We start from the raw sequence: 25,925 nt of genomic DNA on the forward strand, positions 1-25,925 counted from the left end.
GGCTTAGTTTTGGAAATCTCCCCTTAAGGTTCATTTCTTGAAATCTGTGCCCACCCCTGCGGCATCATTTTCTTTTTTGACCTGCCTTCCCACTTCACTGCTGACAGAACTGTTGTAGCCATTTAGAATAATGCAAACAGCCTAGACCGGAGAAGATAGCGTAATTCCTTCCATCCAATGCCTTCCTGACTCTAGGTCCATGGGCTTCAATTCTCTTGTCCTTAGAGTAGATCAAAAGTAATTATTACTCATTTACTTGAGGCACCCAGAGCCCAGGTGTCTGAAAGCTGCACAAGGCAGAAGGTCCTCTTGTGAGGATTAGCTTTGTGAAATCTCAGCATACTGGCGCGTGTATTCCCTAGGACAAGTGTTCTGTGCACACCCTTTAAAGAAGCATTGTGGTCAGAAGGAGGGGTAAACGTATACTGGCTGAATTCCGCAGTGTCTCCTTCATCAGCGTAAACTATAAATCAGGGTGTGACTACTGTAGTTCATGAGCTTGGGAGGATGGGTAGATGAGTGACTAAGTTTATTTTCAATATGAATTTCACATATGATAAAAAATATATATAATATTTGCCTGTTTGTCTACCTGAGTCTTGTTTCTTATTTTGCTTAAACATTATCTTCTCTACTTTTGTTCATATTCTTGTAAAGAAATTTTCTTCCTTTTTTGGTTTTAGACCTGGGTATCAGACTCAGTACTTACTAGGAAGCCTTGTACTTACTAGGAAGCTCTAGCCCACAGCCTGGCTGTTCATCTTTAGAGGAAAGCAGCCATCTCCAAGGTTGGTTGTTTAAAGAGGTAGAGGGTAGGACTGGTTTTACGAAAGAGATGGGCATTTTTCAGGTGAAAAGGAGGCTTGGCATTCTCAATAGGTAGGTACTTATGCACATAGGGCATGCCTTAAAGCTGCCACAGGTATTCTGGCTTTTCTAGATAAGGTGGTGACATGAGACAAGGGGCAAGTATAGCATTTGGAAAGTCTAGGCGAGTTGACAGAGGCAGCTATTCTGGAAGGTTTTCAGTGACTCTGTGTCTGAGTTCACATCTTTCAGAGCAGAGAAACTGCTACCAGTGTCACCCAGGAGGATGAACCAACTTTGTCTCCCAGAATGGGCCTGCATGGAAACTCACTCTTACTTTCGGGCAACCTGATTGTTACTGAAAGTATCTCAACGATGTGCTTGTCATTGCTCTCAGTTGAATTCATGCAAACAAATAAATTGCTACATAATTGTTAATATTTTCATTGTGTTTAAAATACATACTAATGGATTTATGTGCTTAGAGTGAAATATTTAATTTAGTCTTTTCATTAAAGAAAAGAGATGAGTGTGTGGATTTCTCTGTTGAGGTCAGTTGACTTTCCACTTTTAACATATTTCACTTGTTATGTACAGTGACTTGTAGGAATGCTGACACAGAGTATGTGAAAGCAGCTATCAGGAAGGCTTTCCTGAGTCAGAGATTGCATTTTGAAGGGTGTTAATAATATGATTTGGAATTTTTCAAAGATGGTTACAATTTGGATTAGTTCAATTAAATTGGAACAAAGTGTTTCATAAAAAAGAAAAGAAAAGAAAAGAAACTTCATTGTTTTGAAGCACAAAGCTGAATGTGAGGAAAGAAAAAAAAAAAGCTATACCGGAACAACACAGGATCTTGGTGGTTTCTGAGACGTTGACATTGGACAATTGTCCAGTTATGTGTCTCACAGTCCGGCTGTTAGAAACAGCTGCCGTGGGCTCTTTGCTGGTAAGTCTCTCTTTGCTGCCATTTTGTAAGTTCTTAGCAGGGATCTAACTACCTTCCACCTTGGAAGCTGCTTTGTCTTTCCTGTCTATGTTCTGGGCTGCTCGGCATGTGCTACCATAGCATCCAGTCATGCCCTCACCTTGAGTCTTTGTATAGTATGTCTTGGGTTTTTCTTTCTACTACAGCTTCTTTTTGGCCTGTGTTCAGGGTTTTGTTTGGTTTGGGTTTGGTTTGATTTGGTTTGGGTTTTTTTATATATAGCGTTTAGGTAACTAACATTCTCATGCTTGTTTTGATTTTATTTTTTGTCTTTTTAATTAGATTTTTCCTAGATATAGTCTTTGTCTTTTGCCATCACATTTCTAATTCCTGTCTCTCTGTAGGAGGTAACCAGGTCTTTTGTCTTTCTTGGAACTCTAACCCAGTGGTTCTCAGCATGGTTTCCTTCTCAACACAGCTGAGAGATAATAACATCTCCTTCTATGGGTTTTTAAACCCTGGGTGGGGAGCATAGCACAGCCCTCCATCACTGGAAGAATGTGTATAGTTGGAAAGTACAATCACAGAAATTCTGGTAAGAGACCAAGGATTGTAGGTCCTGATCTCTGCTGGCCCTTTATCAACTCAAGAATCACTGTTTTACCATTCTCAACTTTCAGCTTTTTTTTTTTTTCTGGTTATTTCCATAAGATTATTGTGCAGATTTAGCCTGCTAGGTCATTCCCACCATTACATTCTCCCTTAGTGGGCATCTCATGTCGCAGCAGCCTTGACTGCAGGGATTACAGGCACACACTACCATATCAGGCATATAGATTTTTTTTTCTTGAAAGATGATATACTGTGTGTAAATAACTAGAACTTTTTTGTTGTTTCTTACTGAATTTAAAATAAAAATAATCATCTAGCTCAAAATTGAAAAGATATTTACTGAGTTCACAGGTGCTCCAAGAAGCCAACGGTAGTAAGTGGTTGATGTTAGGAAAGTGTAGCCATTTGGGATATAGAGTTACACAACTCACACAAGGTGTGTCAAAGCAGACACATTATGCTATGGGGAAATATCACAGAAGTCATTTCTACTGTGCTTTTGGCTGACTATGTTTTTCTAAAAAGTACTTTATGAAATGCAATACTGTTTATTAGAAAGACCAGGGACACGGAATTAAGGAACTATATTTGAGTTGTAGCTTACAGGCTGAGGCAGAGGTACTTTGTTGTCTGTCTCCCCGTCTTTAATTATGTCCTTCATATGACCTCTCTCAATTACAACAGTCACTGTTATGTGGAGTTAGCCCTTTCACTTATCTGCTATCATTAAGTGCTGGGATTTAACTCCTTAGTGGGGAAGGGACTCTGTTTTGACTTGTCCACTCTTTTCTTGGTGTCTCCAGCAGTGCTGTGCACATTACAAAGCTTGTCCTAATTTCTGTTGTGAAAAACACACTGATGAAAGCCGCTTCAGGTAGAAATTTTCGTTCCAGGATAGGTTTCATCATTACACAGACATTGCAGAGGCAAGAACATGAGATAGAGAATCACACTGTATCCTTGTCCAGAAGCAGAGAGGGATAGGTATGCATGCATGACCACACACAACTTGTGTTCACCACTAATACCCTAAAACCCAGGGAATGGTGCTTTGCACAATGGGTAGGTCTTATCTTAGTTGACGTTGTCATGACAGTTGTCTGTAGACACTCCCACACAGCACGTTGATCTAGACAACCCCTCATAGACACTGTCAGGTGATGATGCTAAGTTGATAATTAAAATTAACCATGATAAAACTCAACATGTTACCATGAGTCAACATGGGGTTCTAAGGAACATTGTTCTAGACTTGTTTACAGACATTTCTCCTGGAAAAACCCGGGCTCTCCGTTTTTAATTCCAGTGCTTAACTCAAACACAACTGAAAATAAAAAGCTTTTAATCTCTGGCTAGCTTAAGAAATGGTGAATACAGGTGTATATGTTACACTTAAAGTTTCATGGTTAATTGTGTCAGGAAAGAAATCTGTAACAGACTTGGGCCAAGGTAAAGGCATTTGAGTAGATTTCAGTCTAGGTGGTGGTGAAATGCTGAGAAGTTTCAGTTGGGGAAAGACCTGTCACATGACTTGCTATAGTATGGTCTGGATGAGTGATAAATTACCAAAGGAACTTATGTTTAGCTAAGCTGTCCACCTCTGATTTCTTATTAAATATGTCACCATCTACTTACCAACCGGGGAGGCCATCTTATTTTCGCTCCTAAGGAGCAGACAGTACTCTAAGACAAACTCAATATGTCTTTGCCCTGGGTTGTTTGTTATAGTCAGTGCATACTTTGGAAGAATTTAAGGTCAAGGTCTTTCATTGTAATTTTTGGTAGGCTGTGTAAGAAGATATAGTCATGTTCATTTAATTCTAGTACTAAAAAGGCAGAGGCAAGCAGATCTCTATAAGTTCAAGACTAGCTTGGCTTACATAGTGAGTTCTAGGACAGCCAAGTCTATTCAAAGAGGCCCTGTCTGAAAAAAAGATGAGCATTTTGGCACACCTAATTCTACACTCAGGGAGGGAGAGGCAGGGAGTCTCTTGAGTTCAAGGCCAGTCTGGTTTATAAATCCAGTCCAGGACATCCAAAGCTACCCAAAGAAAAAACCAAGACAAACAAACAAACAAAAAAGGTTCTTTTTGCCTTTCCTTCTGATCAGTCCATAAATCCTGGAAAAGCCTTCGTACAGCGCTGGTGAAACTCATGCCTTCCCTTTCCGCCTCTGCTCTTCTGTTTTCATCTAGTGACTTATTTGCTCTCATTTTACCTAAAGCCTGACTAATGTCCCACTTTCCCAGCCATGCAGCTAGCTGCTCTTCAGGTTTTTTTAAATATAATTTTTTATTTATTGCAATTTATTTACTTTGTATCCCAGCTGTAGCCCCTATCCTTGTCCCCTCCCAATCCAATCCTCCCTCCCTCCTTAATCTCCTCCCATACCCCTCCTCAAGTCCACTGATGTGGGTTTTCCTTCTCCCCTTCCCTCTGACCCTAGCCTATCAGGTCTCATTAGGACTGGCTGCATTGTCTTCCTCTGTGGCCTGGTAAAGCTGCCCCATCCCCCACCCCTTATGGAGAGGTGATCAGAGAGCCAGCCACTGAGTTCATGTCCTAGACAGCCCCTGTTCCCATTACTAGGGAACCCACTTGGACACTGAGCTGCCACAGGCTACTTAATGGTGCCTTTTGGAATGTGGTCCAGCTAGTGACCTCCACGTACTTGGGCTCTCCTTTGTCCACTAACTTTTGACATTCTCTGTAATTCCTTAGTCTATTTCTTTAAATTTTGGCCTTTATAGTTTAAGATTTAATTTTGCATTTCTAAACACCTTATTTTGTATGTAAAAAATGGAAGGAGTGTTCTGTGGCCAAATTTGTATATGAAATGCCACATGTAGCAATGTGTGTGTGTATATCTGTGATTCTCTGATGCATTATAATAACAAATTTTATAGAGAAATAATTTTTAATATTTCCTGGAAGAAAAATTTTTCCCTCTTCACTACGTTTGAAATAGTTTTTGGAAAAAAAAATGGTTTTTGGAACTCTTATTTTAGGGAATGCTGTTGAGAATGTGTTTGAAATTAGGAAATTTAGGTCTCCGTCCTGATTCTGCTCTTAACTATATCTGAGATAAATTGATTGTAGGGTCCAAACTATTCCAACACTCCATTTCCTTCTTTAAAGTTCCTTTGATACAGGTCAAAATGAATTTCTTTCAAGCATGTTTTTATGTTAAAAAAGCAAAATATAATGTGTATTAGAAGAATGTATTTGTATATGTGTGTATGTATATATGCATATAATTTATAGGATTTAAGAATGTATGCATATTTATCATACTTAGACTTTCATTTTTATTTTAAGAAAGAACTGGCCTGTAGGCTTCCTATACAGCTTATGAAAAAAGCTCAACCCCTCTTAGTGGGGTCCCGGAGATAACTTCCCAGAGGCAGTTACTGCCAAGAATGCTATATTAATCATAGCTTTGCCTCAACCTAGAACTTTATGTTAATTCAGTAATATATGGTTTAGGATGTATGTGCGTTTCTTATTAAAATACTGACTATTTGGACCTTTCCAACCTTTTTGGACAATTGCAAACATTGCCATTCCTGTCATATCACTTCATTCCTCCTTTACCAGTCAGTGTACTAAAAATGTATGCCTCTACGTTATGGAATTCAGGGGTAGAATAAGCTCGCTGCAAAGTCAGCATTGGTGACCATGTGTTGAGGAGAAATAAAGCATAGTACAGTTGACAACCTGACGTAAGCTCCCATTCGTCTAAAAGCATGCCAAGTAGAAACCAGATCTTGGGGGCCAGTGATTAGCATCAAGATACAAGTCTCAGACCAGCCCTAACAGTGCTTCTTCAACTCAGTCTCTGCAAATTAAGGGATTGTGAGTGACCGAACCTTCAAAATGTCAGTTCTGACTTCTTGAAACCTGGGGGTTGGGGAGAGCGGGGGCGCTGGAGCATCCACACTCTTCACAGGCTTCCAGAGGTTGCTGACTCTGTGGAACTGGGCACCGCTCTTTGCAAGTAGCAAGGCCTGAGAGGGTAGTCAAAAAGAGGCTGTTTAACAAAGAAGCTGCCTACTGCCTGTGGAGAGAAATAACTGGGACTAGAGAGACAGACCTCTCTGTCACTTTGAGATAACTGGTGTAGCTAGGCCCTGATGACAGACACTGTAGGGTAAGGACAAGTGCTTCAGAACTCTCTGAGCTTCCGCTTAGGGCTTCTTAACCAATGTGTGAAGCAGAACATTTCCCAATTCTGTAAGCCTAAAACTTGAAGGTTGGTTTGCGAATAATGAGGATGCGCATACAGTTATAATAGTGACAGGAAGTGTGTGGAGCTGGTCTGTTACTCAGCCTGTTCCACACACTTCCTGTCCAGGTTAGCTTACATTCAAGATAGTTTATATATTATACGATTTACTAAGTCAAACTTGGCTATCAGTAAGCCATTTATTGCAGGAAATAGAAAATTTTAAATCTCAGGCTTACCTTTGGAGGCCTTATGTTTTTCACATGACACATTGCTCAGTGAAACAAATGATTATTTACAGTTTTTATATCCTGGAGATGTGTGTCTCACTATGTTTAATACTATATATCAACAGTACTAAAGTTACAGCAAAAAAGCAATGAATATTATGATTTTTACAGTAAACCTTCAAAATCTGTTGTATACTTTATGTTTCAGAACATCTTAATCTAATTGCCAAGTAAGTCTGCTGCCTTTGGCTGTGCTTAAAATCACTGAGATTAAGGGGTACTTTTATTTCTTTTCCTTTTCTCATTTCATTTGGAAAGATCACCACAGTTGTAGCTGTACATAAAAAGGATGTTTTATCGGCAACAGATAGGTGGTGCACTGGTTGCAGGGTTTGGCAGTTTCTCAGTGAAATTCAGTTCTCGGGTGTTTGTAAGTATATTTCAGTGAATTTTATAAAGATTGACTTGTAAATGACTTAAAAAGTAAGAATTGTAATGGTCAGATTTTAGTGTTGAGCGTTCACCTCTAGGTGTTGTTGAGCTCCAGTGCTATGTCTCAACGTTTAAACTCTTGATGATTTTTATGTGCTAAGTGCATAGATTTACTGCTGCAGTTTGAACATTTTTAAATTAAAATATATCTTTCATTCTGAATGTATTGATTTACACATCTCTGTGTCAATATTAAGTCAAGCGAATTTTCCAATAAGTTCAAAAAGATGTGGCAGGGCGAGCTGAATGTATTAGATTTGCTAGAGGTTTCTTCTTGTCTGTGCTCGGCCATCTCTGCTTTCTCAGTTAGGATTAGAATTTATTTTAAAGATAGCACTCTAATTTAATAACACTTTCCATGCCTCTTAGTAGTTTTATGAAATTGCTCCTGGAAACCTTGATGCATTCTGGACATTCTTTAGTACTATTTTTTAAAGACTGTAGGTAATTTTTTTATATTATTATAAGATATACTATTAACTTGGATTTTAATTGTGTAATAAAATGAAAATTATTTTTATATGTGTATTTTTAATTTAAGAAAAATTGTGCTTAAAAATAATAGCAAAATAGGGCACATCAGTTCATTGGAAAAATTAAATTCTTCTGTGAAAGTTGAAATGCTATACATAATACACCGTAATTTCAGAGTGTACATCTGAAAGGAGTGTTGTTGGATTTCATAGAGGGGGCAGTCTGTGTTTTCACCTTTGCAGAATGTTGTGATCAGGGTTTTAGTAGGAATGAGAGGATCACCCATTCTGCAACATAATGACAGAAGCTGGCATTCTTGGTTCGTCACATGGTGCTTCTCAAGTTCTTGGTACGTTCATTAGATTGCCATTTTAAATAAGTGCTTTAGGCTTACATGAATGTACTCATATCCATGATGCACCATTAACCCACCATTGACTTTAGAAGACAAAAGATCTTGCAGACGTTTAGTGTGTGTATGTCTCTGTGTGTGTGGTGTGTGATAAACAAATGATAGGGATGTTCCTCCACCAGTGAGACACTTTGTAGGGTGGGTAAGCAGAGAATGGCATAAATGGTGACAGAAATGTAAACTAGATATTTGTAAACTAATCAGAAAGTGGGAGAAAGGTTTCTCCTTAAAACAGTGTTTGCATTGTAGCTTGATAATCATCCCGTTTTACATCAGGTGTGCCAGTGCTTTTCATTCTCCGAGCACCGTGAGGATCGCACTGTGAGGATCGCACTGTGATGGATAGACAGCTACTGTGAATAGTGTTCCAGCTCCAGGAACCGGAGTCGGTGGGCTGCTTGAGTTTGACCAATCAGCCCTGTAGGGATTTCAGTCCTCAGGCAATGAAACGAAGCTCTCTCTGAGCAAAATAACTGATTTCAGCAGAAACATAGCTAACAGTTTATAATCTGAAGTTAATACTGTTTGGGCATTATACCAAGCTTTTACACCGTGTGCTTATTTAGCCTTATAACACCTGTATTATAACCATTTAACCTATAACCTTATAACACCTGTATTATAACACCATAGTATTATAACCAGTTTTACAAGCTGGCAGTGAGGACATAGGTTCATTATTTCCCTCTTCCGTGAAACATAGCAAATGGTACCCAGATTGGGTTACATCTTCACGATGCAGAGATGGAGCCCAGCAGCATGACCATGTGTGCTCCTCCAACACTCTTTGAATCTTGGGACTTTTAATTATTGGTATTGTATTGTCCTTGCTTTATAAGGAAAGGTCCTATTTTGAAAGTGCAGTTAATAGGTTTCTTGCTTAAAACATGATTGTGAATTAAAAAAAAATCTTTTACTTAGCTAATGTTTCTCATGGTCCCATATTTATAGGCGGGTGCATATTTCTACTAAATCTTTGTTAAGCTGTTAAATATGTACTTGCATAACATAGTATTCTCAAATGAACCTATATGTGTATTATTTTGTTAGCATAGAAAATTTTTATTTTCCCAGACATGCCATTGGCAATTCATTGGCTTTTCAGGTTCTTGTTTCAGAATTTTTACAAAACTTTGTGCAGCAAAAACAAACCAGTGTTAAAAACCCAAGGTATGATCTCCACCGCTTGCTGTGTATTCAGTCATCTGCTTAATCCTTATCCCCTTCGCATTGTCAATACCCATCTAATTCCACTTTAACAACAGTAATTGGCTGATGGAGTAGAAGATATAGATTTGTTTTCTTGATGACTCCTTGACTTTTTTCTTCTGGTAATACTAATAGAATTCCAAATCCGTACTGGTGCGATCATGTCATGAGCAGGTCAACAGTCATGTCAAGGTCCTATTGGAAAGCGCATAGCTAACATCTTAATTTAGACTTAGCTATCTTTTTCACTTGTATGTGCAATTGTAAGCAATTTTTTCAAGTCGCAGCTCTCCATTATAAGGGAATTCATTTAGTTCAGAAAGGATAGTTCTGCATGGGAATTATGTGACTGGCTGCCGTGGAGTAAATAGAAAGATGGAAAAATCTGGGCCCCTCATTTGTGTAGTTATATACAAGTTTTTGTTGTCAAGTTATATAGATTGTACAAAAATTGGAAAACTTCAGCGTTTTCTTTTTGCAATCAGATTTTACATTATGTAATTTGCAGTAATTAAACATGAATTATTTAGTGGTATTACATTCTAGGAAACTGTTCTTTGTCTTTAAACTGGACCTTGGCCATAAGTGTATTTCCCACCAGTTTGTCATAATGCTCCAGTTTTCATTCTAAGAAATGTCTTCAAATTAATAAATAAGCTAATTATGGTAAATGAAACTCAAATTCATTAGACTGCTTTGTTTTAGGAGAATAAAAATGCAGGCAAAAGCAGCCAAATATTATATATGGATATAGAAGTAAGTATATACAAATATGTATGTGTATGTTGACATATATACACATGCCTCTTACGTAGTTCCAGTTTGTTTCCTGATGAGTAAATCGCTCAGAAAGTGTGAGTTTCACTGCAATCACCGTATTGCATATACAAATAGATAATGACTTCAGTCTAGTAGATTTAGAGTTTTTTAATTGTGGTTTTGAAATGAGCTGACAGCAGAACAAAGAAGTAGAAGATGGAAGCTGTGAGCCTTTGAGACTTTTGTAGGTACTTAAAAGCAGAATTATCCTAATTTTTCTTTAAATTTTACACATTGGTATTTATTCTAATACTTTCTTATTAAGTTGACGTCTAGGACAGGCTTGTGCACTGCAGTTTTGCTTGTTTGTTTGCACTTGTTACCCTGCAAATATAGAGACTGTGCACTTCCAGGCCAGACTGTATTACCATACTAATAGGTTTCTGGTACTGCCACTTACTTGTTTGCAAGGCCAAAGCAATCAAATCGGAAGCACATAAAGAGTCAGTAACAGTGTTCTTGTGCATGAAGCACTGATCTTTTACATCCGTTGTATTTTAAGTCTGAGCCAACTGGAATTTTGACCAATAAATCCAAATTTTTATTTTGAGCAAATGAAAGTACCTATTTCTGCATTTCTCATAGTGAAATGGGATTGTTTTTTTACAATAAAATAGTATAAATCCAGATGGTTTTCTCTCAAGGTAATGACTGAATGCTCTCACAGTGAGAGGATATTTGATTTCATTTCATGCTTTTATCATGTAGTTGTGAGAGTAAGAATTATGACCTTTTCCAGGGCCAAGCACAAAACAAAATAAAATAGCTCTCTGTCTGAATGTTATCAGACCAGAAAACGCCTGTCCAGTCTCACTTAGGGTCCCAGCTTTACAGATGGATAGACATTTGACTTTGGCCAGGACCTTTGCACATCTTCTGTCTTCTTCTTCCTTTGTAAGAATGGAAGCCCTTAGGTACTCTGCTCATAAACCTGCGAATGAACCAGTGTAAGTGCAACTGGAGTGTCAAACTTCTGCCTTCTTGTTCTTTGAACATTGTTTATCTTAGCACCTCTGCGTTGTTTTAACATTTCTTAAATAGATACAGAAGCTGCCTTTGAAGTTTATTTGTATAAAGATAAGTTAATTCTCTATTTGCTAAGGTTTCTTCTTAATTTTTTATTATTAGTGCTTGCTTTCTTCAGAATTGTCATCCCCTCTAAAATATGTAGCCATGTATAGACCTAGTTATTCAGGCACCATATGGTGCCTGGAGTCCAGGAGGAAGCTAACCTATGCTTTCTAAGGGATCAAAGTGTTAAAATAATCTTACACCTTATCGGAGTCTGTACTGTGGATGTGAGATTGTTTCTCTATATTTCTGTAGCCCTCAATTTGAGCTTGAGTTCTGGCCACCTTTGTTGCTTCCTAGGCAAGCGTACTCTAGAGGAAGAAGACCCAAAGCAGAGTGACTTTGGACATTTGCCAGCAGAATAGTAATGTTACTTGGCAAGCTTATGGAGGGCCTGAGTGGCTGTGTCACATGGGAAGTACATCTCGGATGCTCAGAAACGTTGATTCCCCTTCTGGTTACATCTGCGGTTGTCTCATCCATTGTTTCTTCTCACCTGGTAAAGGGCTGGTCTGCTGCTTGCCTCTAGACAAAGCACTCAGTTCTGACCAGAGTCTCTGAGTGTCGCTGTATTAGTAGAAGGGCACCTCTTGGGTTAGCCTAGTCCTGGAGCTCTAGGGATTCCAGTCATCTCTGTCAGCTTCAGGCAGCCCCTGGAGCAGTTATGACCTTGGTTTCAGTCTGAATTTTCATGACAGCTTCTGGGTCATAGGCTAGGGTGGGACCTGGGGAAATGAAGACCGTACAGAAAATCATACACTGCACCCAAGTATTTGAAAATGGAAGAAAGGCAGGCTTTAGGTTGCTGCTCTGAAAAGGAAGCTGAACTCATTTGCTTAGCATTGGGCGCCTGCTGGGAAATGGCACCCAGTGACAGATATCTGAGAATAATCTGTTTGTCACAATGTCCAGACACTGACTCGTTTTGTGTAAACGTGTTTAGATTATGCATTTACTTGCTTTTCAAAAGTCATCTTTTCTGATGCTGTTTGTGCAAAGTAAACATTTCTCGTGTTCTGTTCACAATAATTCAGTAAATATATTTACCTAAGTCTTTAATTGAGCTTTCTTTACATTTTGTTGTTTGAGTATTAACATTATTTGAATGCAGTTTTTGAGGTATAATTAATAGCCAGGTTATGTTGGTTGTAAAAAGGAAATCTAGCAGTTTTGACACTGAGAACGGATTGTAAGAGAAAAGACAGATTTGTGTTCTGGCCATAACTAACTGGCAGGTGAAAACATAAATAGTCACCTTGGGCTCTGCTAACATAAGATGGCGTTCTTTTATCTCAGTATCTTGCTTCAAAGTTTAGTTAGCAACTCATCTGCTTGTCAGTTTTCTCTTTCTGCTTAAATTTAGAAAATAGCTTTTTGTTGTTGTTGTTGGATCACTACAGAGTTCATGTTTGTTGAATTTTTAAAAATCACATTTTTGTGTCTGTGTTTAAATGGTTCAGATACTCATCAGAGGTCATTCATTCTAGGAGAAAGGAGATGACTTTCAACTTAACATTTCTTCCCAACTTTACAGAATATCTCTTTAATTAAAGAGTTGAAAATAGTGTTAGCCCTTTGCACAGAATAGCTTACATAAAATGCTGCCAACGTATTTTGCTGATTTTTTTTTCTTCCAAGTGACCACAATTATTTGAATGCTTTTAATGCAATTTTCCCCATTTTACGACAACAAAGACCTCTTCAAATGCCTCACATTGCTTAATCCAGAGAAACAGTGTGATAGTGGGTGAATTTTGAGTGCACAAAGACTGCTGGAGGGTACAGAGAGGGCATCTTTTGGATAAGCTTCCAATATGATGAGAATGATAACAGATCTGCCACTTGTGCAAAAGACAAGCAGGTTTTACAGCATTTGACTTTACAAAATGTCATTTTATTTGTTTAGAAAGCATATTTTAGATAAATGAGCTTGGAACTGTGCTGTCAAACTGCGTTCTTGTACTTTTAACATTTTGAATCACAGGATACCTGATTCATGTTTTAACATTTTTAACCAGATACAAACACTACCTTTGAAATTTATTTATATAAAGATAAGTTAATTCTTGATTTGCTAAGGTTTCTTCTTAAGTTTTTATTGTTAACACTTGATTTGCTCAGAATTGTCATCCCCTCTAAAATATGTGGCTATGTATATATCTAGTTGTTCACATCGTGGCATCATAATGTGTGTGTGTGTATGTGTGTGTGTGTATGTGTGTGTGTGTGTACGTACACATGTGTGTCTCCTCAATATCTGGCCTCTCAGATTGAGTAAATGAAAGGTTCATAAGGATATAACTGAGACAGCAGGTGTGTATTTTTATAAAGAGGCTTTTTGGAGGCTGGAGACATGGCTCGGGGATTACGAATGCATTCTGCTTTTGGAAAGAGAGCCCTGCACTTCTTGCCTCTTAAGAGTGCCTGCGCTCGCCACATGCAGACTGACACATAGACACACAAACACACAGACACGTAATTACCAATAATGAAACCAATGCTTTAAAATTGAGTATATAGCCAGAATTGAAAAATTAGAGAAGAAAACAAGGAGACTTGGAATGCTGGTTCATAAGTTATTCATTTTGGGGCTTTGGGCAAATAATTTTAGTCTGTAATGAGACTGTTTTATTACTGAGGTTGTTATATAGATTAGGGTATTAGCTGTTATTGTTTGGTGCCACCAAAGTTGAATGCTCACGGCATTCACAAGTCACAGATTGGAACATAAATATATATATATTTTTTGGAGTTGTCATATACTTTGTTTGTTTGTTTGTTTTGAGACAAGTTCTGGACCTGTCTTAACGTGCCCAGTGTATTCTTGTCTCAGATGACTGGGGCCTTTCCTAAGCATCTTCTACTGTAGAGAGCTTCATTTCTTTCCTGTTATTTTGCAAACAGTTCCAACTTCCATACCTTTCCAGTACATCTTTTTAAAATGTTTGTTTGTTAATGCTTCAAATGGAGTGCTCAGCAGTAAAGTAGTATAGCATTTTGGGTTTTTTTTTTTCCCCTTTTATTAAGTTAATATAAAACATCCTGATGTCACATCGGTTTGGTGTTGAGAGAAAAGGGTGTATCATTTTGTTGTTAGTTGAATATTTTTTTAATTTACCACTAAATCTAGTAATTTCTTGAATTTGTGTCAAACAAAAGGTTTTCATTTTCTCTAGAGATGCGTATGTGATAAATTGATAAATCAAGATTTCTGTTGCTCTTTAATGAACACTGAATTTCATCCTGTCCAAGTTTTTCCTAGTCTTGGTTTTGTTACTCAACATGGGCCCATGTAATTAGAGAAGTGCGACAGATAGTTGCTTATTTTGATGGTTTATAAAAACAAATGTCTTGGACTGAAGAGGCCTGCGAATCCTGCTTACAAGACAACTCCTTTACAGACTCCTGCCTGCCTTTGCCTTACTCTGTCTAGTTCCTGACTAGAGCTGTGGCCCCCACAGGCCTCTTGCTACCACAGTACCACAAGATGCCATCTTGATGTTTGGCAGCACCATGCCCTGCACCCTCCTCCAGGTAAGTAACCCTCCTGCTAGCACTGAATGGTATCTCCTCTGAGAACTTACTCTCAGTGAACCCATCTTCGCTCCCTTAAAGAACTGCTCTTCTAAAGTCCCTAAGCTCTCCTTTACGAGAATACACAATCATGACTTTGTGGGTCTGTTAACCTCTGATACATATAGCGAGAACACACCTCCTGAATGTTTTTGGAATAATATATGTGCACCCATTTTTGTCTTATAGGGAGAACTTAGGGTAGAAGTCACATCACAGCAGGAGCAGGGAAAGGCACTGATATCCTGTTGAAGTACTTGTGCATCATAGCTGTTGATTAAATAATTTACCCCAGCAACGAATCTTTTCTCTTTTCTATTCATTTTCTTGCTTGAAACATTGCCTTAAAATAATGTGGATTTCTGTTCTCTTTTGCTTTTGGAAGCTTTTCAGCAGCTGTGGTCCGAGTTATTATCATGACATGCTGATGAGTCTGTCCTGGTGTTTTCTGTTCATTCCTGGCCTCATTCTGGAGCTCATGTGTACTCATATTTTCTTTTAAAGTGTGTGCTTATTTGATCTGTTATCAAAATATCAGTCGCAAAATGCTTATTTTCTTCCTTGCATACCAAATAAAAATATCCATTGCTTCATTCAGTTTTGAAAGAGTAATGTATGCTTTTCTTTTATACAGCCGCTTCTAACATTTCTAGCTGAATCAAACATGTTAACTAAGCATATGGCTCTGAAATGTGGCTCTGCACCTGTTTGTCATTTGGAGCAGTCGTGTGTTAAATCTTGACCACTGCCCTTCCTGTACTTTTCACGTTTCCATTAAATAGCAGTATTCTTTGTTGTGTGACTGAGTGAGTCTTAGGTGTGTTGTCAACCTTAGCATTCGTTCTCCTCATTCCCCCTTCTGTCATAGTAATTTGCAGCGTTAAGAAATCTCCTTGTCAAGTATATTAAGTCAGATCCTTCCAGTTGCCTTCAGCTTCACCTCTTGTACTAACACCATTTCATCTCTGTACTTTTAGGGCAGCTGTTGGCTTTGCCTTTGCTATGCTACAGTGTGCTTACAGATCAACAGCTTAGTGAGCAGGTTAAGATATCAGTCATACCTTCTCCAGTTCAGCAGTGTAGAGCAGAGGAGTCCTACAGTAGGACAGACAAGACCAACAATGACATCCCTCCACGTCTGGACCCTACTGCTCTCCTTGCTTTCTTTTCTTCGGGTGGTACTAGGCTCTGGTTCTTCCTGCCAGCAGCTCTCTTTCAGTGAGTGTACTGTGACTCACTTTCTTGCCTGCTAGAAAGACATGTCTTGTAACTTAAGCCTTCATCTTATTTCTTTGCCTTGTTTTTACATGCTCTCCCTCCTTCACCCTCCACATTGTGTATGGGTGTCATCACGCACCTTGACTCCCTAGAAAGTGAGTGTAATGAAGGCAGGAATTTTTAGTGGTTTGTTCGCAGCTGTGTACCATGCTGGAGAGCACTAGTTGGTGCTGAGCAAACACAAAGTTGAGTGTGTGCGTGAATGAGTGCACTCTGTGGATTCGGTTTGTTCTGCATTGTGAGATGGCATCAGGTATGTTCATCACATATTTTACTGGCTGCATAACACTTTCATAATTATAAAATATTCCTTATGTTTAGGGAATCATGTTTTTTTTACTACTGTAAATAATAGTTTGGTGAACTATAGTCTTTGTGAACTAAAGGTCTTTCCTTCCAAGACACGTGACCCATGCAAGTATTATTTCCTTAACTATGTTACCTCAGTAGAATTACCTTGTTGAAAACTGTAGATATTTAAAGCCAAGAGGCTTATATAACTTTATCGTCAGTGTCTAAACATATGTCTCATCAGACAAGTTCACCGTTGTATATAGGCATTGCTCCTGCTTTAGGTGGGCATGCTCATAAACTGAATGTAAGGGAAATTTATGGTGATAGCCAGCTCAGGGATGGTGCTTGTACATCATATATCAAAGTCCCACTGTTTTAGTGACTTTAAGCCTTGTCATAGATAAACAGAACATTACGGTAATGATAATGCTGATCATGGATTGTAAAAGAAAGACCAATATTCTTAAACAAATGCTAGGTATAATTAACAGCTGTGTTTGCTGAGTGATTCTTCAGTTTTATAGCAGTACATTCATAGCAGTAAAAATCCTTTTACTATTTAACAGTTTCCCTGAAAATAACTGTATTATTGTGAGTCTAAAAGCCTAATCTTCCAGCAACGTTTCCAATAGAAACAATTGTTTTAATGGCCTTCGAGGCCATTGTGTGTTCTGTTAGGAGTAGAACTCTTGCAAAATCAATAGTCTATAGTATCCATCCTCTATGGTATTAGATACAAAGATGGAGTCCCAGTGATGTAATTATCCTCTATAATAACTTCTGTCATCATCTTTTACACATCAGTTGTTGCTTATAGATACATGCTTTTCTCAGTCAGCTTCAAAGGAGTGAAGACTAGGTAAGTTAGCAGGAAAGGAACATAAACGGAAGAGTGAATGCTTTCTTATTTGGATAGATGAATTAAATTTCCATAGAGTGGAAAACTGCATTCATATGCACTTCATAACTTTTGCCCAAGTATTGATTTCAGTGAACTATGTGTAAGAAATCTGATAATGCCACAGCTGTCATTTGCTAAGCCACCTTAGGATAGTGGTAGAATGCTCTAGGATGGAGCAGGTCCTTCTTGTGCTTAGGGATGTCCATGGTAAACACCACAGCACTGAAATACATGTAAAAGTTGGTGTTATCTTTACTGATTATCTTTTTTTTCTGTTATTGAATTAGCTGAACTGAGGCTGAATGAAGTAAATCTCTATGTTAAGAAAGTTTCTACTCATGATGATTTTGGAAGAAGTAGCCAAACAATCTTATTTTCTTCAGAATCACTTTGTACAATTGCCCAGGTCAGAGCACACAGAAAAAGCATAGAAAATTCTTTAAGTTAGTGCTTTTTGAGCCTTTTTGAGCCACTAGAACCGTTTTCCACCTGCAAATGTGAAGCTATCACTATGTTATCTTAATGGTCAAAAAGAAAACCAGTGTCTCATGACATCATTTCTGCTGGTTTATGGCGTTCAAGTGACAGTTGGCAGTCGAGGTGCGAAGTATGCATGTGTGCATTCGTAGCCCTAAGTCTGAGTGTTGTAAGCATGCATTTCCATGACCATCGCTGCTACCCATTGTCGGGATAAACAAAATCAAACTCCTGGGAATAGTAAACTGTTCCTTACCTTTCTTGTAGAATAGTCACTCCTGTTTTCAAAGGTGGAAGTCTCCTCCTGGAGGGGCTGTCCTGCCTGCATTCAGACCCTCTACCTTCATCCGTAGCACTGTGTTTCTACCTTCTGAACCCTCCCATCTTTCCTGGTGTTGAGGGAGAAAAGCAGCTTTAAATCTGAGCGAAGAGGAAGTTCTGAGTGTGAAACCTGTAGAAGATGATAAGGAAGGTCACAGACACATCTCTGTAGGCTAATTTCTAAAAGGTCCATGCAGCAGCCTTTGTCTTTCCCTGTGGCCATTTGGTGCCTGCGCTAGAACTTCTCATGTATTTTTCATTCTGCAGAGACAAGGCTCTTCCAGAATGTTGGCATTGATGAGAATTTCTTGTCTGGTTGTTGCATTAGGATACTTTACTTTATTCTAATTTGGCCATAAACTAGAGAAAACTTGTGGCTGATATATGCAAAAGTAGCATTGGCCATTGTATTGGACTTTGAGTTTTCTTTTTCTGTTGCTGGAAGGTAAGCTTGACTCAGTGATGTGATGTGTGGAGTCACACTGAGTGTTTGCTGTGCTGTAGAAAACTAATGGAAACATTCACTTGGGGAAAGACAAATGGTGTTAAATGAGAAAACACACCATGAATTGCAAATGGAGCTGAGTTAATTTGTTGCTACAGTCGTGTTGCCCTACTGTTAAATGAAGGCTGTGTAATTATCTTGCTGGCAGAGATAATGTCAAAACCTCATTTCTCCTTACATGCCTCGTTTTTACATGAGGGCTAATTGAGCTGCAAGGTGACAACCGATTAGATGTGGCCATCATCCGGGCCTCTTGCTCAGTTTGCAAATCATGCTACCCCCTTTAAAAGGAGGGCTTTATCAGATGTCAAGGAAGACATTAAAGAAACTCTAAACATCTTTGTGTCATCCACAGCACCTCTTACTGTTTGTAAATTATCTTGGAATCAATGGATTTTCTTACACATACCTTTTCTAGTCTCCTAACATCTGTATACCATATAGATAAAGATATATATGCTTGTAAGAAATTTATTTTGTTGTTCAGTCAGAAGTTGCATGTTTTCTGTTTAGTTTCTGAAAGTTTACCTACCACTTTTCAAAGGTTGAAAAGATGTCTGTAGTTAAAGCAACATGAAAATGTATTCTACTGATGTCAGCCCAATTGATATTTAGATCTTTAGATTTCCTCTGTGGGGATAGCGAAACTACTGTAGGTCTTTTTTTTTTTTTTTTTTGGTGTGTTTGTTTTTTTTTCCTCACAGGTGTAGTGTCTTGTAGAGATAGGTGCCTCCGTCTCCAGCACCTCTAATTAATTTTGGTATCTTCAGGAGAAGGTAGATTTTCAGATAGTAATTTTTTTCTACTAAATATCCCAGGAGGTGAGTGGTGAACAGTGGGGCTATTTTTGTACTTTCTGATATTCTGAAGACAGGCTGGACACAACTCATTACCTCAAGGGAAAGGATCATAATGGCTATATGCCTGTACCCACCCCCCAAAAAAGACTGTTCTGTTGGAGAAGCTCTCAGCTTAACATAGCTCTACAGAGGCTCTAATGCCAGATTTTTAAACAAGCATAGTAAGAAGGTACCTCTGGCTGTGGAGGATCCAAGGTATGAGAATATACATCAGAGAAAAAAGATTCTTTGGAGTGTTGCACAGGTTAGCATGCAGTACAAACCCCATGGCTAGGTAGCTTTCCCAAAGCCAGTAAGCTCAGCTGCAAGAACAACAAAAGGCTAATGCAGTAAAGGAAGCATAAGGAATGCCCTGTATTTCATAATAGTTTTCTTGGTTCTGATTTCTTTTCCAGACTAAGGGCAGGACCCAAGGCTTTGTATGTACTGGGCATATGTTATGTCAGGGAGCTCCATGTCTTGCCCCACAGTGCCTTTAGAGTTTTCTAAGGTCATTCATGTGTTGAAATAGCAGGAGGCATAGTGGTCCTTTCCTGAGCATTTTCTAAAGTAACAAGTGTACTGGATCCTTTTACGACAGGTCTCCTAGGTGCCAGGGCATCACTTGCCAACAAGAGAAGAACAACATCAAGTAAAGAGAGCTCAGAACTTCCTCAGGATTGCTCTGCTAAGCAGTGACACTAGTCAGAGCTGTGTGCCAGGGCAGAAAGTACCAGGGAATGGTTAAGAGAACAGTCGTCCAGCCTGCCACAGTGACTCATGCAACTTATGTTCTCAGCAAGAAAATTTCCACTGTCCCAAAAGCTGCAAACCCTGTGCTCTGCCCCATGCATTGCTGTTGTCAGCTCCATTTGCATGTGCTTATGAACTTCACATGCCTCGTTCTACTTGTGGGTTCTGGATAGGCAGTGTTCCTTCAGTGCTGTCCACTGCTAAGCTCTTCACTCCCTTCCCAAGCTCTGTCCGGAGTACATGTTTGGGTAGCTGGAGTTACTGCAGTTAGCCAGACTCCTTTAGGACAGGGGCAGTTACACATTCTCTGTACTGTCTAGCTTCGCATAGAGAACAGATTTTTGCCTAGTTGTGTTACACTTTGGCATTCCTGATTAAAGAAGTATCAAAGTACTGACATACTTGCTAAATAAACCTAAACTAGAACCATGTCCCAGAGAGGCATTTCCTGTCCTTCAAAGCATGGCATTGTTCCGGGGAGACCTTTTGGCTCAGTTACCAAAGAAAGGCGATCACTGCGCTGTGCCTTCCTTGAACAGTGTCTGAACTTCATGCTCTCCCTAGCACCTGTTGCCCCTCTTAAAACACAGAGAAGAAGGCGCCAGTTGATTTGATGCATTAATTCTCAAAGCCTAATTTATCATCCTTCCTGTCTTTCTCAAGTGTAGAATTACTTAGCTTTTTCCCTCTGTGCTATAAAAATGCCCTTACCATAAGCAATGCTGGTTTTAAAGATCTTAAAAATAGAGTTGTCTTAGAAAGAAAAAAAAAAAGTAAAAGTGAAGATGAGACTGTTAACTGATCAGTACTCAAGTAAAATTACACCCACTGTAAATCAATGGTTCTTTTCCCCTAGCAATTTCTCCAGCACAGGAGACAGATAGTGGAGACGAAAGCATGCTGCTGATCAGCTGGGGTGCCCACACCGTGTTCCTATAGGAGACGTTCTTTGCTTCAGATATCAGCCCTGCAGGGCTCTAACAAAGAGCATATAAAACTGGCTCATATCCTGCTGCCCAATTCAAAAATGTTTGCATTCTACATAGTCTCATGGTGTTTTGTTTGATAGCACACAGTCTTAAAGTCTTGATTAAAGGAGAGAGAGAGGAGAGAGAAGTGGGGGAGGGGTTGGGAATTTTTCCCAGTTGTTGGAAAATGTTTTTTGTTTTTTTTTTTTTGTTTTGTTTTGTTTTGTGTGTGTGTGTAGAAGTTAACACTGGAGTTTTTAGTTATCTAGTATTTCTTGATTGTTTTTGAGTGCCAGATTCTGATGATCAAAGAGGGGAAAATAAGCCCCAAGAATATGCATGCAGTGGTGAGAAGAGCATTGTGTATAGACTACCACAACCATTTTGTGACACCTGTGACAGTGATCAGGACAGAAAGTATTGGTGCAAATAGAAATCTTGGCAACATAGCCAGGTCCTGTTTCACATATGAAACAGAAAAAGAAAAAAGAGGGTACCACAAACTTGTCTAATTATCTGTTAATAGTTATATCCTCTACTGAGGCAAAGAGGTTACAAGGCGTGAGGTCATGGTGTGTATGGCATGCATGACCTGAAGAATGAAGATCGCTTGAGTTGGAGAAGAGATTCAGTACATGGGTGAACAGGATTTGAATTTCAATGCTAGAACTGAATGAAGAAAAGGGAGGAGGAGTACTCCAGATGAAATCTAGGCCTCAGCTTGGGATTTCACTGACTGTGAGCCTCCTATTTGTCTTGTTTAGTGAATAACCACAACTTCTTTAGTTTTAATGGTGGGAAATATGGAAGTTGTAAGCAAGGAAGCTAACAATTGAGATTTTAAAGGAAAAAATGCCAAAAGACAGGAGTTTATATGATAAGACGACGGACCTCTAAGGTTAGCTCCTGACTAGTGCTTGGTCAGTTAGATGTATGGGATTCTTGGTACCGTTACAAGTAATTTGATATTTTATTTATTCCATAGCTTCTTGATGTTATGTAAAATTCATATGACCTCAGTATTAAAATATTGTTTAGTCCATACTGTGTCTTAAGTAAGGTGCTAAATGCCTTTATTACATACAGACATCCTCCAACACAGGGATTATCAGTACTGAACAGATCAAGTAATTCCATCTTCTGACAGGTAATGATCTGTTCAAGGCTGAGCAACCAGTGTTTATGAATTTTGTTTTTAACCATTTTCTGTAATATGCATGTGACTCAAGTCTGTACTCTTCTATAATAATATAAAACATTATAAATAATTAGTATCATGGTAAATGTGAAATTGATGAGATAACACAAAGAAGCTTTGGGGGAGTCAGTGGTTAGGAAAATCAACGAACTGAAAATTGTACAATGTAGATGGCAGTTCCGAAGCATCTTAGGGCTTCAGCTTGTTAATTTAGTAGATGGTAATAAAGCTTACTTCTGCTTATTTTACAGTATGAAGGTCATGCAGTGAAAGTTTTAGAATTTCAAAATATATTAAAAGGTACGTTAATGGATGACTTGGTTCAGGCGTAGAAAGATAAACAAAAAGAATAATAAATCCAAAACAGACCCTCTCAAGTAGTGCAGCTGACATAGAATGAAAGTAATATTACCAATCAGAATGGAAAGGATGTACTTTTTAATAAAAGATGAAGGAACATTCAGTTATCCATATGAGGGAAATGAAATTTGAATCCCTACCTCATAGCACAGAAAGAATTGATACCGAGTGAGTTGAACACGTAAACCAAAAAGCAAAGCTATAGCTTTTTTGAATAAACATTTCAGGTTGATTAACATCAAATGCAGATAGAACATTGTTAGACAAGACAAAAAATAAATTTAAGCATAAAGGAAGAGCTTGATATATTCAACCACATTAGGAGTAAGAACTTAGAATTTTTGAATAATAAAGGAAATAGCACACACGCATTCACTCACACACACACACTAAGCTACTGTCTGGGAGAAACATTTTATAAGAGTAAACACTCTCAGATGGACTTAAAGACAGTATAAGACATTTCACAAGATGAGATCGCATAATGGCCTATTATTGTGACATATGTCTGACTTGGTTAGAAATGGGGGAACTGGAACTTAAATCCCAGTGAGACACCATGTCTTGCTTATCAGGTTGCCAAACATTAAAAGCAAAATGTATAAGTTGTTACCCAGGTAAAATCAGCAGGAGCCTTGAAATGTTTCTGGAGTTGTGGATATTGTGACCTCCTCAGAACCAGTAAAGCAGACCTCACACATTCACCGTGGCCCACAGGGAGCATCCTTAGAACAGCTTGTGCTACAAAATATTTACAAAAGTGTCCTTAGACTCAGTTACTGTAATGTTTGGAACTTCCCTAGGATGCCACACGTGTGAATTCACAGGAGATTTACTGATTACTAAAATATAAAGGGAAAAGCCAAAACAAAAGGAAAACCAAACACTGCAATTGCTTGCATCACATTAATGCATCTTGGGTTGTAACAGTGGAAGAACAAAGGATGTAGAATAACATATACGGTATAATTCCATTCATTAACACTTGAAGATTGGTAGTTTTTAAGTTTGATCAGCAGTGCTTTTTTTTTTTTTTAATTAAAACTGTGTTTAAAACAACAGAGAATGAGTAAATGGTAACTCATGGTAGCAGTTGCCTCAGAAAGGAAGATGAATACTGTACATTTGACAGGGATGGAGAGGGGATCTGGGTGCACCAGCTCTGGACATTGGCTGACCTGTCTAGTTCTTAAGCTGTGCGTTTCCATACGGTTGCAAACATGTATGCTCTAACTTCAGATTTGAAAATTTCAGAACAGTATGATTTTGATACACGTTTGGATAAGGGAGAGTTAAGCTTGCTTGGAAGAAAACAAAAGATGTAAATCTATTGTGTAAGCCCAGAATCTACTCAGCATTCCCAGAGTCAGTCTTAAGACTTTTAAGATGCCCGTCTGCTCACCTGTGGTATGGCTCAGATCATGGACATGGGGGAATGCTGTTGTTAAGTCCAAGCTCTGCAGAGAAACCTGCCCCTCTCCATGGCGTAGATACACAGGGAACTCTGTACCCACCTCCAAACGGAGGAGTTTGTGATTGATAAACAAGTTGGGAAGCTGTCCTGTGGCACACAGGTGCCTAGATGCCTGCCTTTCTCCGCTGCTTGTCTAAATAGTAGGTCATTCTTTTAATCTCGTCCTATTAGCCCGCTAGGTCTGCAGCCTTTCCCGTATCGGATGATACTGTGGACAGGAGAGAGAGTCAGAGAAGAACATCACATCTCCCTGTTGCTCTCCTCAATGACAACACCCTGAGGCAGTTTATTGAGGCTCTCCTTCATCTTAGTTCCACAATGTCATGTGGGTATAAGCATTCTGAGCCTTTTCTTTCCCCCTTTACTTTATTATTCCCCTGAAGTTGGTCAAAGTGTGATTAAAATAGGACCAGGCATCTAAGTGAAATGGTATATAGCTTTCAAACGTGTTGTTCCTAGGGGCAGCAGACTGCCCATTAGAACGGACTCTGTAGCCAAGGTGGTGGGATACCACAGTAGCACATGAGGAAATACTTAAACTAGAATTTGCACGCAGAAACTTCCCACCCAGAGCTTTGGTTGTGGTATAGCCTTATAAAATGAAAACATTGAGTATCATTATTGTCTGGGGAATAAGATAACATACAGATAATCTTTCCAAATAGTTGGGATTTTATATTAAATTCTGATGCTGGCTTACTATTTTCTGTATTTCTTGCCACACTGACTTTTCAAAGAACCTGGAACAAAAAATACTATCTCAGTAAATCTCGGTTTTAGAAATCCATTAGCAGCAAGGATGTAACAACTAAGTAATGGCATAATATCAAGCAGGAGAAGATTCGGGTGCCATAAATTCTCAAGCCATCCGTACCCTGAGCATGCGGGCATGTGAGTCGTGTGCCTTCAGGAGAGTGGAAATCATACACTCCCACCTCTGTAGCCTGGCTGTAAACTTGAGAGGTGGGAGTTCGGGCAGGAGACCTGAAAAACCTCCGCTGCTCTGTTGCAGGCAAATGAAAATAAAACCAGTAAACCTAGAACAGAAGGCATTTAAAAATGATGAATGACCGTGTTCATTGTTCTTTTCTTTCTCTTACCATGGTGGGTAATATCCAGATCCAAAATGGATGAGGATTTGCTTAAAATCCTCAGTTAAAAATAAAATAAAATCTTCACATTTAAGTATAGATGTCTTATAAGTATTACCAAAGCATAGTTTTTAATGTATTAGAATTTACATAGCTTATAGTCCACCTACTTTCAAAACATTTGGCAGACTGTTTTAAATTCTGCAGCTTGTAAGATTGTGTTAGAGTGGGGTTTTATTCCTAATTCAATGCTTAATGCCCGTAGGCATTTAAGTAGGAACCATAACATTCATATTGAAGTACGCTCTGGAAGTTTCACTGCTTACTATCAGTGACTGTAATCTTCTAGTGTTTGCTTTAGTTCAGGCTGTCCCAGAGATAGAATTTAATCAGTTTTGAGAAAAATGGCATTGTTAATGTGATGGCCAGAGACACAAGTGCAGAACAGACTTTACTTCCCTATCCCAGAAGCTGTACTGAACTGCCCTCGCTAGTGACCTCATAATTTCCAGAAGCAGGTGGACCTGGCAATTATAGCTTCGGCCACTGTCTTGAACTTTCTGTAGCAGGTGATGAATTGCAAATAGCTAGACCCTGTGCACAACAATAAA

At 38.8% G+C, this 25,925-nt stretch overlaps 1 protein-coding gene across 5 annotated transcripts in view; it reads left to right on the forward strand.

Annotated features, from left to right (window-relative positions):
* Gpatch2 (G-patch domain containing 2) overlaps positions 1 to 25,925 on the forward strand; it is a 135,500-nt gene that overhangs the window by 34,588 nt on the left and 74,987 nt on the right. The gene's annotated exons all lie outside the window — the stretch shown is intronic.

This window comes from Meriones unguiculatus, chromosome 11, assembly GCF_030254825.1.
Source record: "Meriones unguiculatus strain TT.TT164.6M chromosome 11, Bangor_MerUng_6.1, whole genome shotgun sequence".
NCBI classification, from domain to species: Eukaryota; Metazoa; Chordata; class Mammalia; order Rodentia; family Muridae; genus Meriones; species Meriones unguiculatus.